Source organism: Coccinella septempunctata, chromosome 4 (assembly GCF_907165205.1).
Source record: "Coccinella septempunctata chromosome 4, icCocSept1.1, whole genome shotgun sequence".
Classification (NCBI taxonomy): Eukaryota; Metazoa; Arthropoda; class Insecta; order Coleoptera; family Coccinellidae; genus Coccinella; species Coccinella septempunctata.
In genome coordinates, this window is record NC_058192.1 from 26,309,548 (window position 1) to 26,323,274 (window position 13,727).

Here is a 13,727-nt window from a genome sequence, read left to right on the forward strand (position 1 = left end):
ACGTCAATCGTAATCGTGTCGATATCGGAATCTCGCTGCTGATCAACAAAATAGTAAATACCAAAAGTATGATATATGAATTTTGTGCTATACATTTTACTCACTCTGTATTGAGTTTTGGTGCTATCAGTATTCCAATTCCGTGTATCCATTAAATAAATAATTTGCAGAAATATTAAATTCTTGTAGCCTAAACGGTAAACTCTAACTCAATAATTGAATTAATAGCTTAAAAGCTAATTATATAGAGGTCTGACTCTTAAGAAAAATCAAAGTTGTTATATAGGATCATAAATCACGTAACGTTATACGGTAGACGTAAGATAGTAAAAGAAAAATTGTCAATATAGAGTTTTCTTGCGAATTCAAAATGAATTACCTATACTTTGGTGAGCCGACGTGATTTACTAATTTGTTTGTTTTCACATCAGTGTTCGAATTCATCACATCGCATAGAAATTACAAAACTCCCTTAAGATGGCACCTGAAAAGCAATTCTTAATTTTTTTCTCAGATACCAGAAAACTCTGAGGGAAATTAAATTGAGCGGATATTCTATGGGAGTGTTAAGCCAAAAAAATTCTCTTGGGTGGTGTTCCCCTATAAACAGGTACAAAATGGCACCCCTCGAATTTGTTTCGAGAGAAACTTATATTGAACCATTAATCAAATTAATTTTTTAAAGCTTGATTAATTTTTAACCATTAAGGTTTTTTGCAATTTTTTGCTACAAATATGGGTTTTTGAGAGGAATGACAATTAATGAACAGGTAAGTACGTAACATGAGTCGTATAGGTTGGAAATATCTTCGAACTTCAATTCACCAAGGCGGATATTATGCTGACATTATAGGGAAACAATACCACAGAATTTTTTTATTGTCTTGTCGCTCCTATAAAATATCTGCTCCGTATCATCTGTGTGAGCTTTCTGGTTTCTAAGAAAAAAATTGTTTTTCAGGTGTTTAGCAATTATTCATTTACGCCCTATATGCAGCAGAAGCGGATCTAGGTTTTGTTTAGTGGAACTGTAGGTAATGAATATGAAAATTCTTTATGAGGAAAGTTGAGCAAGAAGATATTTTGAATGGGCATATGATATAATGAAAATAAATAAAAGTCGAGAATCTTTTCGATCCCATAGGCAGGAAAAAACATACAGCACAAGTGTTGAAATACTAGCATTGTCGGAAATACATATAACATCCATACAATAGACTCAATAGAGAAACAGATTCTACCCCAATGGACCACCAACAACTATCACCAAAATACTACATCAAAAAACAATCAACTTACTTTTGATGAGTCACCAGCAACGAGGATATCTTAACCACCGAGATGAAAACTGTGAACACAAAGATACGACGAGGCAACACGTGGAAATCAAGAATCACAAGCAGCTCAAATGAAGACGAGAGAAAAACCATTCAAACATCCAAAAGCCTGTACGTGTCAAAGAGACATACGAGGACTACAGAAAATAATGTGGTGTTGCCTCCACACAGTAGAAACAACTGTAACAGCGAACCTTAAAGAAACATTGGACCTATAGAAGTTGTGCAATCATCTATCGAAACGCATTCTCCAATCTGAATTCAAACACTATGGCTACCCAGAGGAGATACATTCAGCAGCACAACAGACTTACAGAAAACGAAATAGAAGATATACCAACGCGAGTCAAAGAACATATTCCAAATCTGAAGACACGAAATCAATCAGCATATTCAGAAAAAAAAACTGAAACCCTGAGACGCGCTGACAAAAATGAAACAAGTTGATAGGAAACAGTTCCTCTCATCATAGGAAGCGTGGGTATTGTTTTTCCTGGTAGTGTCATTCTTAAATCTTCGAGGTTGCTGAAAATGAACAGAATATGTTCAGCAATTTCATCAGCAGGCCCTGCTGGTCAGTTCCATTCCATTTGTGTTCGTTAAACAGGTGGCTAGTCATTGATCCAGTCGTCAGACTGAGCTGTTTGCTCTCAAGAGTCAGGAGTTTTTTGACCTCAGGACGGTCTCTCAATGAGAAGCCTCGACTGCCTGAGACCACTTCACGTGCTCCATTCAGGGGAAAATTTCCTACCTAATCATCTATTGAAGAAGTTCTTGACGGATATACGACAGATCGGCAGCGGCGGTCCCGCACCAACGAAAGCTGAGCGTTCTCCCCGCTTAGCAAGTATGTCTGCCTTCTCGTTTCCTGGAAGTCCTGCGTGCGCCGGACACCAGATAACTTCCAAAATGTTACCAAAAAAAAAAACCTGAGTCAAAATTACACTAATATTAGGTAGTAGACATATTGTAAGATAATTTTGTTGCAAGCGATGAGTATGTTTGTTTTCAAATGTTTGCAACATAAAGATCAAGAAGTATTTTGAACCATAGATCTGTGTTTGTTCGGAACTGATGTTTGTTTCTGTGTTGGTTTTCGTCATCTGGATTTTCTTGTTATGTTTGAGAGGATGATGGTATTAAATGTGTAGGCGTCAGAATATCTTATTCATCCGAATTTTGGTTAAATCACGATAAATTTTAGAGGTGAGAGTTTTCTGGAACTGTAGATCCACCTAACCTATAAAAATCGTACTTAATTTCAGCCTTGAGAAAGAAATTAATTTCGAAACGTTGGCAATAGAATAACAGTGTTTTAATAACCTACTGTCCCCACAGCCCACTAAATATAATAGAGTTACCAGAGCCCAGCTCTCGCAGAACCTCCCTGCATTCCTCTACTGAGTGTGAGTTGACCCTTTACTTAGAAAGGGATTTCAAGGCTCCTTGACTGTTACAAAAAATTCAGATGTGTTTACCGGAGTACCCTATGGGCCCCATAGGGTACTCCGGAGAATATCCCCATAGTATGGGGATATTCTCCATTGTGCAGACCAGAACAGCTACAGTTCAATCTACCTTTACAGTAGTAAAGCATACTGTTCATCCTTGGGGGATGGACAGGCTGTGACGAGGTGCCACAATTCCCACTCCAGTCCCTATGGGCATCACAGAGCCATCGGTGAAGCAAGTGGGACCTTTCCAGAAGTAAAGCATACAGTTCAGTCTGTACTATAAAACAATCCTTTCCTAGAAGGATGGACAGGCCGAGAAGAGGTCCCACAATTCCCACTCCAGTCCCTGTAGGAATCACAAAGCTATCGGTGAACCAAGTCAAGTGGGACCTTCAGGAACGAGAAGCCTGTTTGTTGAAGGCAGAGCCTACACCAAACTATAGATCATGTCTCATTATGACCATTATGTACAATAAAAAGTACCAAAAATTCAAAAATCGTTATCTAATGAATATCTGACCGTTTTGTAAAATAAAAGTATTCTTCATATTTTCGCCGTTTTCGAAAATTTTGATGTCCAAAAATAAAAAATTTCTGTGGAATTCGAAAAATTTGGTACTTTGACCCAATGCAACTATTTTTGAAAGATCCACAGATGTGTCACAGATTTAGCTGCTTATTCTGAAGGGAATTTTGTTTTTCCAGGGATGGCACAGCTCATTATGAAAACTCAAAATGTGTATATCTTTTTATCAGGATCGATTCGAAAAACATGGTATGAGAAAAAAGTGTCTCTTTTGACCTCGGGAGTCTACTGTTGAAATATTTGTACTAGTCAGAGACTCACCCTGTATTATGGGATCCTCATCTACGGCATGTATTCCTGATGTAAAATGCTCTTCACAACAGTTTTTCAATGGACATTTCGCGTGATATGATAGGTTGAAGAAATACAAATTTAGGCAAAAAAATAAAATCTACCCGGGATCACGTGTCACGTGGCGGGTACTTCGATGCGAGGTTATAAAAGTGCAAAAAAGGGGCCCGATCGATATATCGTCAATTCGATTCAGACTCTGATAGTGTTAACGTAGTAACCGTAGGTTTTGGCAGTTTTTCGATAATTGGATTTTTTTTCAATATTCTTAAAGTTGTATGTTGCTTGCTCACGTGTATCTCATGCACAGAATCTGCACATTTTGATGCCAAAAGGAAAGACGCGTATTAAGGGGTACACTAGCGTTTTACTATAAAATATTAAGTGAGCAAAGCCAAGGCTCAAGAGGGGGCTATACCATTTCAGTGGTCAATTCAGAAAGCCAAAAGTTATGTATGTCTTACGTCAGAAACCACTAATTTATTTAGGGTTTCCATTATAATTCAATTCAATAAATTCGTCATCTTGGAAAGCCAAACATATTTTCATTCGTCGAACGCGAACGGAAAAAAATTTGGAAAATGTTTTCATTAAAGAACAAATGTTCATTCATGTTATTCTCTTTCCGAGGTTGAATGTTTTTTTTCAATGAATTTCCACATAAAAATTATTCGCTTTTGGCTGCAATTCCAAACCTGCTGAAATTGAAAAAGACGTTAGTGATATGTGCTGACATCTTTTCGACGGAAGTAAAAACTATTGTAATATTCGCAACTTTTACTGATCGTTCAAGTTTGCTGGCAACACCCCACATTCTGGTAGTCTTTCCCCCTTAACCCTAATACGGATGGCGAGAAAATCCCGTGCCATAAACTTCCATCAGCTAATTTTCAATGATCGCAATAACAATCATAATGCGATTGTAATTTTTTTCCGTAGTATATGGACAAAATGACTTGCCTTCTATACCAGTTTTTCATCGGCTTTTTGTTTTTAAAGCATAATGCTTTGGTTAATTGTTGTTTATTTTCCTTAAATAGACTTTCTCAGCTTCTTTGGCTCTTGGTTTCTTCGAAATTTGGGGTTAATATAAGTTAATGTAATGTGCCAATTCGATTGCGAGCTTTCTTATGCCTTATTTCATAACGTCTTTGTGGGTCGATTTTCTTAATTTCTTTCGAATGGGCTCGATATAAAAATTTAGTGTTCAACTGGTTCATTATACGTTCTTCACGTGTATCACAATACTATGTCCTTTTGTACGTTACGAAAGTACCTATGTCATTTAACCCGAATCTTATCCTTTTTATGACATGGAATCATAATTTTGAAACAAAAATAATATCCATCTTGAAACTTATACATATGTTAATATTCTATTACACAACAAACGAGACTACATTCAATTAACAATGAAAATGACATGTTGAAACTTTGGAACATACCAAAAGCAATTTAAAAGCCAAGTGAGCAAAAAACTTTCAACAGACATAAATACACTCCTGGACAAACAAAATGTTCACCAAATTCATTTGTATATAACTTTGTTGTCTATTTGTAGCTGTTGATGGTATACAGGGTTGAACTGAAAGTTTCAATTTCCTCTAAACTGCTGAACACCTTATAGAGGTAATTAGTGACGCAATAATGGGTCTTCAAATGAGTTTCTGAAGCCTGATCTTCTCTTAACATTTTCTTGTTAAATTCACGTCAATAACTCTTTCCTGAAAGGAAATACTATTTTTCAAATGAAACTATAAAATTTATAACATTTACGATAGCACATTAAGAATAAACAGATGAAATTATGAAAAATAAACACAACCTTGTATTCTAATATTTTGAGTATTGCCTCCACGTGATCTTATCACTGCTTCCATGCGGTAGGGTAAGCTTCCAATACAAATAGCGGAATGGTTTCCGGTTGAAGATTGGGAATAAGCCTCCCTAACATGCCCACACATGACCAATTGGGATTAGATCGGGAGTATATGGAGGCCAGTTTAATCGATGGATGTTCATCTCATCAAGATAATTTGTTACAATTCTCTCCACATGGGAAACTGCTTGCGCAATTTCTTCTGACCGCATAATAAAAAAAAGGTCGCGGGTTCGAATCCTGCCCGGAGGCGTACTTTTTCAGAATTTAATAATTGTCTTCATGCCGTGAACTTCTTTATTGATAAAAAAAAACACTTGCTTGATGCAATGCTAAATTCAAGTGGAGATGAATTACATAAACACTAATAATAACATTGCTACGCAACAGGATATCCGTGTTTCTTGATTAAAAAGTAGGTATTGTTCTCAGGCCCGTTTGCACCACTGCCCTATACAAGTAGTACTTAACTAAGCTTTTTTTAAAATTAATGGACGCTTAAAATTTATTCCCAGTTGCATAACTGTGGCTCAACAGAATATTAAGTAAGGGGCTTTTTAGTTTGTCTATCTAGTGTTCGGTTTTTCATTTGGCTGCAACTTTATCCTAGTCCAATAAGGCAATTTCATTGGCTGGCCGGTTGCCGATGATTGTTGACATTTCATTAACCTAACTTTACTGTCCTATCAGGCAGTTTCAAGTAAATTATTATACATATTATTATCGAAGAGTAAGAACTCTTTTTTATCAAATTATGACTTTAGCCTTGCGGCTTTCACACTCCTCTCCAGAGGAAAATTCTCTTATCCCAGATATCTCAGATATCAAAAGGATTAAGCTCTGTTGGAGCCCTTTCCAGGTTTTCGGGCTCGTGGTGGTGGTCGGGTCCGGGTCGCTTCTCGCCTCCCTGCTGTAGGTTGGATTCCTGCTCCACCCGCACTTCCTGTCGAAGCAGACGATGTTCCTCTGCATTCCCCATGTACTTGCGTACAGTTCTCGCCGTTCCGAGCAGTACCGCCTTCTGCATGACTCTATAGATATTTTCGTCCAACTGAAGTTTCCTCAAGTTCTCTAGTAGTTTCTTCGGTATCAGGCCTGTAGATGATATGACAATAGGGATGGTCTTGACATCTTTCAGCTTCCACTGTTCCTGGTTTGCTCCTGGCGTCAGCTTAAGGGGGCGCCAAAATCAACCAGAGGTTAAATTTTTTTTTTTTTGGTTCCTCGGAAAAAATTTTTCAGTGCTAATCCATTCCCGCACGCAAATGCGTGCGGGAAAGAAATAGCAGGCGTTTTTCCCGCACGTTTTGGAAAAGTGACTCTTTGCAACTTGAAATGCGTGCGGGAAAAAGGTTGAACGCGCACGCTTGTAGAAAAAATTTATTTTCGTTCGGAATAATTTCGTTCGTAAAGCGCGGGTAAAAACGATAGGTGAGCGAGGGTTGCAAACGACATTCTTGTAAAAACAAACTTTTTTATTTTTCGAACGATTTCAACCCAAGTCATTTTATCTACTAATTTGTGGTCGAAGATTACGAATAAGCAATTAGATTTTTCCTAAGATAAGTACTTTGGGAAAAAAATATGTTTTAATGGAACCATGGAAAAAAAATAAGAGTGATTTTTTTCCTAAAGTACTCATTTTAGGAAAAAACTAATTGCATATTCGTAATCAACGACCTCGAATAAGTGAAAAAATTAACTCGGGTTGGAATCGCGATGACGAATATGCAATTATATGTTTCCTAAGAACCTTAGAGGAGAGGGGGAGCGCCATAGTGAATTTTTGCCCCGGTCAGAAAAAATCGTAGATCCGGGCCTGGTGCCTATCTAAAAGATTGTTATTATTTGGAATCGCCACATCGATGAATAGTGCTCTGTCCTCATCCTTGTTGAGCAATATGAGGTCTGGTCTATTGTGAGTAATTTTCCGGTCTGTGAGAACGGTGCGATCCCAGTAGAGCTTGTGATGTTCGTTTTCCAGCACAGCATCCGGATGGTAATTGTAATAAGGAACCTTTTTCGAAGTTAGAAGTTGGTGTTTTAGTGCCAATTCTTGGTGAAGAATCTTGGCAACAGCATCATGTCTATTCTTGTACTCCGTGCCAGCGAACTTCTGACATCCCCCGGTGATGTGCTGGATAGTTTCATGTGTCGCACAGCCATACCGACAGCTATCGTCCGCCACTGAGGCATCTTTGGCGATGTATTTCATGTAATTTCTTGTTGGAATCACCTGATCCTGGATGGCGAGCATGAAGCCCTCTGTCTCAGGAAACAACTTTCCGGAAGTCAACCAGTAGTTCGACGCAGATATGTCGACGTAATCATGGTTGACCTCGTTCTGGTGCCTCCCATGCAAAGGTTTGCCAATCAGTTTCTGCATTTTACTTGCTGCAGAGTGTTCGACGGTTTCCAAGTGATCCTGTTGTAGCTTTAATGGTGTAGAACTATCAGCAACACAAACTACTCGATGGAGTTCTGACGAAGCTGCCTTGCTCAAGAAATATTTTCGAAGTCCTTCAATTTCCTGGGACAGACGGTTGGACAAATCAACAATTCCTCTACCCCCAAGATGTCGTGGCAGCTCTGTTCGTTCTATTGAGCTTTTGTGGTGATGTTTATTGTGTTTAGTCAGCATCGTCCTTATTTTTCTCTGTAAAGCTGCTAAATCGGTGGTCGTCCAAGAGATAATACCAAATGAATAGCTCAGCGCCGAGCAAGCGTAGGTGTCAATCGCTTTTATCAGATTCTTGCTGTTAAGACCAGTTCTCATCATCCTCCTCAATCTTCGGGTGAACTCCTCCGTTAATTCTTTCTTCATCTGGGTCTGATTGATTTTTCTTGCCTGTTTTATGCCTAGATACTTGTATGTGTCTCCTTCCTTTAATGCTTCAATTTCTGCACCTTCCCTGAGTTTGAACGTACCATCTTCTATTTTTCCTCTCGTTATGTTTAGCAGTCGACATTTTTCTAGTCCAAACTTCATTTTGATGTCTTCCGAGAATCCTTCCACCATTTTTAGCATCAATTGCATTTGTTTTTTGGTAGATGCGAAGAGTTTCAAGTCGTCCATGTAAAGGAGATGATTCAGTTTCATCATAGTTCTACTGCCGCTCTTGATGGAAAATCCGTAGTCCGTAGAATTCAATCTATGAGACAAGGGATTCAGGGACATGCAGAACCACAGAGGGCTCAGCGAGTCTCCTTGGAAAATTCCGCGTCTTATTGGAATAGGTCCTGTTGTAATGGAGCAATCTGCTGCTTTCATTTGAAGACTAGTACGCCAGGTTGACATGGCGTTTTTCAGGAACTTAACAATATTGGGATCCACCTTGTAAATCTTCAAGATCGTCAAGAGCCATTCGTGAGGTATAGAATCGAATGCTTTTTTGTAGTCTATGTAAGCAGCGTAAAGATTCCTTCGCTTGGAGAACGCTTGATTGCAGATAACTGAATCTATTATTAGTTGTTCTTTGCACCCTCGGCTGTCTTTGGTGCATCCTTTCTGTTGCATGGCGATGATGTTATTCCTTTCGCAATGGTTGTGGATTCGGTTTGAAATGCACGATGTGATTAATTTGTACATCGTTGGAAGACATGTGATTGGTCGGTACTTGGATGGGTCTTCTGTATTCCTTTGGTCTTTAGGTAACAAGTATGTTGTGCCATGTGTAAGGAATACTGGCATTCTTTCAGGATTTTCAATGACATCATTTATTGCGGAGGTCAATTTGTCATGCATGATCCAAAGTTTCTTGATCCAGAAGTTCTGTAATCCATCAGGCCCAGGTGCTTTCCAGTTGTGCAGTCCTCTGATAGCTGATTTAACTTCTTCAATTGTGATCATGTCATGCTGCATCGGCTCATATTTTATATTATAGCTTCAGATTTTTCATCTTCAATCCATCCGGTATCTCCATTGAACTGAGGTTTCGTTGATAATTGTTCGGTCCAGAATTGTTCAATGGCTTCCTTTGGTGGTAACTTTCCATTTTCTCCATCCGACGATGTGAGTGACCGGTAGAAAGATTCTTCCGACTTTTCTAATGAATTATTGTTTCTTTTACGGCTATAATTGCTTTTATATCTCCTCAGGCGTTCTGCATACAGAACATCATTGTTCGTTCGGCGAATTTTTGCCCCCATGGTTTTCGCTGTCGTTAGCGCTGCACAGTGAAAAACTAGATGCAGATACAGTGAAAGCCGTTTATTACGACACCGGTTATAACGAAAATCCGTATATAACGAAGAAATTATCGACAATTGTTTGAAATTCTAAGTAATTTAACATAAAACCATTCGGACGTAACGACTTCGACTATAACGACGAAGTCGCTTATTGCGACAAAAATTTTCTAAGCTTGTTCTATTTCTTCCGTTTATAACGACGTCATCATGTGCCGAGGCTCTACACGTAGTATCGATTTTGAAAAAATTTGTTACTTATGAAGGACTAAATGACCAGAAATTATTGAACAGTATTTCTATGATTGACCAAAGACTTGAACGTGTCTATTATGAAAATTTTAGATTTAAAAAACAAAGTAAAATTACTCATTTTTTTAAGCCTACTACTGTTTAATTGTATATGTACATGAATAAGTTCGATGTTGTAACATGTACTTATTTACAGTATGAATTTGATGATCTTATCCATGTACTCGCATATGTATTCGTTATGTATGCAGTTATTACGATCTCAAAATAAAATACATAGATAATCCTATTTCTGAGTTCTTTATAAAATTTTTTGGATATAACGACCATCGGATATAACGACTTAATATTCACGGTCCCCTCAATGTCGTTATAACCGGATTTTACTGTATTCCAATGAACTTCCGTTTTGTAGGTATTCAGGTAAAACGTCCTTATTCAAGATGTCGATTATAAGTGACAGTTTCTTGGATGTATTGAGTCTTGGAGGTGCTACTCGATGAAGAGGATCTGTTCCTTCCAGTTCGGCAAAGTATCTCCTCATGTCAGAGTCAACTTGTCGGTGGAGCTCTTCCCTATCGTCCTGGTGTTCAGGCTCACTTGCGTTGTAAGATGGACTTTCAGTATCAGTTTCTTCTGCCTGTTGTTGCCCAGGCATGTGAATTTCATCAGAGGTGTTGGTGTTATTCTGTATTGCACGCTGAAGTTCTCGTTTAATTGCGTCGATTCGGGCCGTTGGTATTAGTTCATTTCTCAGAATTACGCGGTACTGGTCTGCCACTCGTTGTTCAGTGACATTGAGATTTGGGTAGACGTTGCAGAATTCCTCATGGAGCCTTTTCCTATAGTTGTTAGTGTTCTGCCCTAGTCCCGTGATGGAGTTATATATGCGCACAATAGTTTCATTCATGGACGTTGTCCACTTCATGCGCTTTCTAACTAACCCCGCTTGGGTGAGCACTGGCTGAATATCCTGCGCAGCACCTTCAGCGGTTCGAGTCGGCACTTGAATTGGACTCGTTGGTTGCTGTTGTTGCTTTGGAGCTGTAGCTTCTTTTGCAGCAGGAGTCCGCTTCCTCAACATCCTGCCATTATTATTATTATTGATTACATTATTGATAATGATAAGGATTGTCAAATAAAAGGTACCTAAGTTACACTTTTTGTGGAAGTTACCTACGTCTTATGCGAATTCGTTTTATTAATGTTGAAGAGGGACGTGAAGAAAATGTCCTCGTTAGTACGAATACGAATGGTTGCAAAGCAGGTGTTGGCAATCGACAAAGGGCACTCAACTTCTCAACAGAAGAAAAAAGTTCGTTGCTTACTTCAATACATATATGATTTTAGACAAAAATTTGAAAAAAAATACTGATGGAATTACAATAAAGGCAAAAGAAAAGGCACTCAGTAATGAATTCATTACATTCTCAAAATCCATCAAAACCGGGAGGTTCTGAGGCAGTCCAAAAAATTATTTTAGGTTAGAATCCCGTCCTCAAATATTTAAGTGGTCATTATAGGAGCACTTGACTTTAAGGTTGGCCTTAGCCATTTAAATGTCAGTAACCAGCTGGTGCAATGTAATTTAATTCAAAGGCTCATTTTAATGGGCACGTGCTTGGCGCAAACGGGTCTTAATGTTATAAATTGTATGGTTCCATTTGAAAAATCGTGTTTCCTTTCAGGAAGGAGCTATTGACGTGAATTAAACAGGAAAATGTTAAGAGAACATCAGGCTTCAAAAACTCATTCTGTCCAGTTTTTTTTTTGTCCAGGAGTGTACATTCGTAGTACGAACGACCCCTGAAGCATTGTGAAATTCGGCACTATACCACTGGCCTCAGTTTGTCCTTATGTTGTTATAAATCGGACTTATACTAGTCAAATTTAATTAGACCATTTTTTGACTGTCCCACTTCATTTTAATCTCAAATCATCAACATTTCTACGAGGCTTGGGGGGGCGTTATTAACTCCTTTATACCTACCCCTAAATCCTTGATGCGCCAGTGATATTTAGGTATAGGTAGGTACATCTGCGAGGTTAAGAACAAGATATGAATTTTTTATTATCGATAATAGGATTTTGACTAAAAAACGATTGTTATTTATTGTCCAATAATGGACAGTTGAATAAGTTTTTGTAGCCGTTGAAAAAAGCTTTAAGAGTGCATGTTCTAGTTTGGAATTACCTATTTCATAATTAAGATATTCTTCAAATTCTGAATGAACCAAGAAATTCTGACGTGAATATTATGATGATTAATCGGATATACAGAACTGCATCATTGTGATGAATAAAATTATAAGAAATTACGATATAATTCTCCAATTTAATAAGTTGAAGCAACCTTCAGTTATGAGCGGTATGAATAATACTGATCATGTAATTTTCCATATCCTTGAAGAACTCGAAGGTAGAGAGAAGTAAAACAATCCACAACTTGCATTTCGGCCACAAAAAAAATTCTCGTAAAAAAAAATAAGGCTAATTTCCTTCAGTATCTGACACATTTTGCTGCAGTCCCTGACCCACAATGAAGATACCAGGAGAAAATTATTGAAATTAATGCAGAATAAAGCAGTGTTGAAAGCAATATCAACAAAGTTCTCAAAAGTCTCACGCTTGGAGTAATATATGCTTCACATTAAACGTCTGTCTAATAAACAATTTTTGCATATTTTTGCTGATGAAAAGATTTCATAAACAAAAATAAAGAAATAGTGAGATTTGTACTCCACTAATTGTCGAAGCTTGTTAATATTAACGGATTCTCAATGGAATATATTAAAATTCATTTCATAATAGGCTCTTGAAAAGTATTTAAGAACCGAATACCACTGGTTAACTTATTCTACTGAAAATTTTGGTTGAAATGAGACATTTCGAAAATTTGTATCCCGGGATTTTTCTCTAAATTCAACAAACAGAAATAATCCGTTGTGAATGAAAAGAATCTTTAGATTTAACTGATCACTTTCACAAAATTAGATTAATTTTAAATAGGTAATCTGAAACTACAATAAGCTAAAGTTCGACTCAAACCCTAACTGAATCAATTCCCATTGAATAGCCTTTCAGCCCTGAGTTTTATATCTGCATATGATATGAATCTGATAATTAATATAAACATAAACTAGGATCATTTTTTTTCAATCAACACTACAATACAAATATGCCTTACGAGTAGGAAAAAAAAATTACTCACCCGGTTACTGCCGCATGTCACGCCACAATTCACTAATGTGAAGCTGTTTCGTTTTCGTATCGCGAGAAAATTGTGTACTAGGAGGGAATTATTTAATCAGATGGAACATTATTAACACGTCCAGAGCTTAGCTTTTATTTTGGTATTGTTTGTATTGCCACCGTTAATGCACATTGACGTAGATCATCCTCTAATCAATCAGAATATGGAATAATAGATACATCACATAATTATACAGGGCACAGAAGATTCTTAGGGTAGAAAAAATCATACATGTTCATAAATAATAACTCTCGAACAAGGGTATGTTGAATCCTTGAGCACATCTCTTCGTATAAGAATCTGAACCACATTTCACCCGTTTCTACAGCAGAAAGATAAATCTTTGAAATGAGTTTTTCTAAATATAATTGTACCTAATGAAATTTTCAACTCAAATATGATGTTTTTTTCGAAATTTTCAACTATGAAAATGAAATACTTATTGATCACAATAGCATAAAATAAAACCTATGCAGAAGGAAAACGG

The 13,727-nt window shown here is 37.5% G+C and overlaps 1 protein-coding gene across 1 annotated transcript in view; it reads right to left on the reverse strand.

Annotated features, from left to right (window-relative positions):
• The window catches only part of LOC123311105 (aquaporin AQPAn.G-like), a 130,288-nt gene extending 117,072 nt beyond the window's left edge, over positions 1 to 13,216 (reverse strand). Inside the window, exon 1 of the mRNA XM_044894884.1 lies at positions 13,199 to 13,216. The gene's annotated coding sequence lies outside the window, so the exon portion shown is untranslated. The remainder of the gene's footprint in view (positions 1 to 13,198) is intronic.
• Positions 13,217 to 13,727: the final 511 nt, after the last annotated feature.